Source organism: Bidens hawaiensis, unplaced genomic scaffold (assembly GCF_021521415.1).
Source record: "Bidens hawaiensis isolate Kalapana, Puna unplaced genomic scaffold, B.hawaiensis_p1.1 tig00010814_1, whole genome shotgun sequence".
Classification (NCBI taxonomy): Eukaryota; Viridiplantae; Streptophyta; class Magnoliopsida; order Asterales; family Asteraceae; genus Bidens; species Bidens hawaiensis.
The window spans coordinates 594670-598279 of record NW_027491834.1 but is presented as its reverse complement, the minus strand read 5'-3'; the positions used below and the strand labels follow the sequence as shown (position 1 = coordinate 598279).

General features: G+C 31.7%; 1 pseudogene; it reads right to left on the bottom strand.

The window, feature by feature from the left end:
• Positions 1-2615: 2615 nt before the first annotated feature.
• LOC143536570 (ribulose bisphosphate carboxylase small subunit, chloroplastic 4 pseudogene) lies at positions 2616-3299 on the bottom strand (annotated as a pseudogene).
• Between the last annotated feature and the right edge of the window lie 311 nt (positions 3300-3610).

The following is a 3610-nucleotide window of genomic DNA, read 5'->3' as shown; positions in this document are numbered from 1 at the left end:
TTCAAAGTTCATATAGAGAGGTACATTTAGCTAACTCTTTTAATACGTAGGTTTATTAGCTTTTCTTTTATGTAACTCTCTAAATTTTGCCGGGCATTCTTCAAAACCTATTGTCGGTCCATGGCTTGTTGGTTCCACTTCATCCTCCTGATCATCATCTAACCACTCATTTATAACGTATCATTCATCTTTTACGATCATGTTATGCAATATAATACATGCATGCATACATGATATTAGCTATTATTTTTGCTTCAAATTCTTGTTGGCCATTGTACACATAATGTGATATCGAGCTTGGAGGACACCTTGCTTATTCATGATGTTTTTTTTTTAATTCTTAGTTTTTAGGGTTTGTAGATACGGGAAGCTTTTTAGAAGTGTGATTGATTCAGGATAAATTTCATGTGCTAGATAGTTTTGAGAGATGTTTGTGTGGTCGAGTACAAAATAGATAGAAATGTTTATTTCATGCGCCGTTATAGAGCTTCTAAATAAACCCGGTAGCACGGGGGGACTCAAACTAGTGTGTGTGTGTGTGTGTCTGTGTCTTAAATATATATAAGTGAAACCTTTAAAAGCTTTCTGGTTGCTTCCTACATTCTCTCAAGCCATCAGATTGCTTTATTTGTAAATGGAGGCTTCTCATACGTTGGACTCAAATTCACGGGTGTTGATCTTACCAAACCCATATAGCCCTTAAACGGGTTATAACATCTCATTTAATTAAAAATTAATCTCACCAAATATTTGATGTAAAAATCCTATAAAATAGGGATATACTAAAAATTAATATCTGATTTAAAAAAAAGATATTATTTATAATAAGAAACAATTTTATAATAAAAAAATAAACGGGTCATGATTCTCACCAAACCCGAATAACTTTTTAAAACGGGTTATATATAACATCTCATTTATTTGTGAAAACATTTCATTATCAAACTCTAAGTATATTATTAACTTTCTTACAATAAATAAAATTAAAATCTAAAAAATATATAAATATTATAAACAAATAACGTAAAACAACCCCGTAATACGGGGGATAGAAGCTAGTGTGTGTGTGTGTGTGTGTATACTAGCTTTAGAAACCTGTGTATTACATGGTATAAGTTAATGTATAAATTACAATAAATAATTTAATATAAATAAAATAAAAGATAATTAAGTCTCTTTATATTATGTAAAAAATATATTACAAATATAGTCGCTTTATATCATCAAATATATTTGAATTTTAAATCGAGAATTGGTTGTTCTACCATCGGTATACAATAATGAAGCAATGTCACTGGAAGCAACATTTAAAACAACGAGGCCTTTAGATCTGAAAGATGTAGTTAAAGTTTTTCACAAAAATATTTTTTCACTGCATGCCCTAACCCCTAAACCCTAAACCATAAACCAAAAAAGACACCAGATTTTCCGTTTTGAACAACTTTCATGATGTACTTATAAATACACTATTGTTCAATTGTCATAATAGTCTTATACTATATATAACAAAATGAAAAATTTGTCTATAATTTTTAAAACTTATTAAACATTGAATATTTGTAAAAAAAGAAACAAAATTATTATAGTTTTTTTCAATATTAAGATGTCTCAAAAATTAAATGTTAGTGTACTCTTTAAACAGAAACTCTTTTATATACATTTTAATTGTAAAGAAAATATCTTTATGACAAGTAATTTTTATATATATTAATATATTAATATTTTTACAATATAATTTATAGCATTAATAATTCAATTAATGGAGATTGACCAATTAATATGGTATGTTAAATTTATAATCAATACTATATTTAGAATCAAGATATTTTTTTTTCTTTTCCATTAATAAAAGAGAAGTGATTTGGGCGTGAATTTGAGAGTGAGGATTAACCTCAGAATGTCGTCCATGTGTTTAGAATTATTTTCTTTTATTAGTATATATATATATATATATATATATATATATATATATATATATATATATATATATTTAATTTCTTCAAATTTGTATTATAACCTTGTGGGAGATATTTTGTTCTTGGTGAGGCCCACCCTTTTGTCCGCTCCTCGTTTGAATATACAGACCCTATTTTCCACATTCCGTCTTGCATCGTGGGCCACATGCTTTCATCTCGTCCTGAATATAATTACTTCGGCACATACACACATTTAGAGTTGCTCTTATGACCACACAAAGCGACTTAGAGCATTCACATCTTATCTTCATAATATGCTATTGATTCCCATAATATGCTATTGATGTTTTTATAATATAGGGAGTGGTTTAGTTTATTATGAGTGGGACATGATAGAAAATATAATGAGTTTTCTGTATATTTGAAAGTTACGTTCCACCCTATTAATTTTAGTGATTATAAGTGGATGAGAGAGAAAAAGTAATTATAAAATTATAAAAAAATGTATTATTTAGTTGAAAAGAAGAAAAAAAAGAATTTTTAACATAGAGAAATGGATTTGAAATGCTTTAGTTTTCTGTATGTTCAAAACCTTACCGGATTTTTTTAAGCGAGAAAATAAAGTGAGATACATAATGACATTGTATTATATATTATAAAAATAAAAAAGACGTAATGAGGTAATTAAAATAAGCCACATTTGTATAATGTATGTCATTTATTTGAAGACAAAATCAAAACATTACAAAACTTGAAATGATGGAAAACAAAGGGTACAACATGGTTCTTGCTTATTTTTCATATGGCTTATGTGCGATGAAACTGATACATTGAACTTGACGGACGTTGTCGAATCCAATGATACGGACCCATGCTTGTGGGTACTCCTTCACGCACTCCTGTACCTCCTTCAACACCTGGGCGGAGTCGGTGCACCCAAACATGGGCAACTTCCACATGGTCCAGTATCTGCCGTCATAGTACCCAGGCGATCTGTGGTTCTCACGGTAGACGTACCCGTGTTCCAACTCGAATTCCAAACAAGGAACCCACTTGTTGCGGAGAAGGTAATCAACTTCTTTCGCCAATTGGATCGGGGTTAGAGGTGGAAGGTATGAAAGAGTTTCGTATTTCTTCTTTCCGAGTGGAGGCCACACTTGCATGCATTGCACTCTTCCACCGTTGCTGGGTAGGGACGAGAATTCGTTTTCTGCCTTCTTGGTGGCAGGGAAAGCGGCGGTGGACCTGAGTCCGGTGAATGGAGCCACCATGGTGGCTTGAGTTGGGACGGCTGCGGTGGTCATGGTGGCTGAGGAAAGTGAAGCCATTTTAATGTTTGGGTTTGAAACAAAATTGATTTGCTTTGTTTGATTATTAATATGTAGGTATATATAATGGTTTGAGGAGGGTGGCAATTTGCATCAAAGGGGCCGTAATCAATCCAGTAGATAAGTTATTTGTGGTGGTGCAATTGTGACCGATGGATGCCTATGGTTAATGATAATATTTGCAAATTGGCCACACAAGAGTGAACCATTAGGATAGATGAAGATAGGCCAAAGTTGTATGGAAGGCCATATGAAAGTATGTGACTACGAGACATCCTATCTCTCTCTGGTTTTTTTTTTTTTCCCATTATTATAATATTATTATTATGACTCGACGATAAAATATTTAACTAACGACACTCGTAA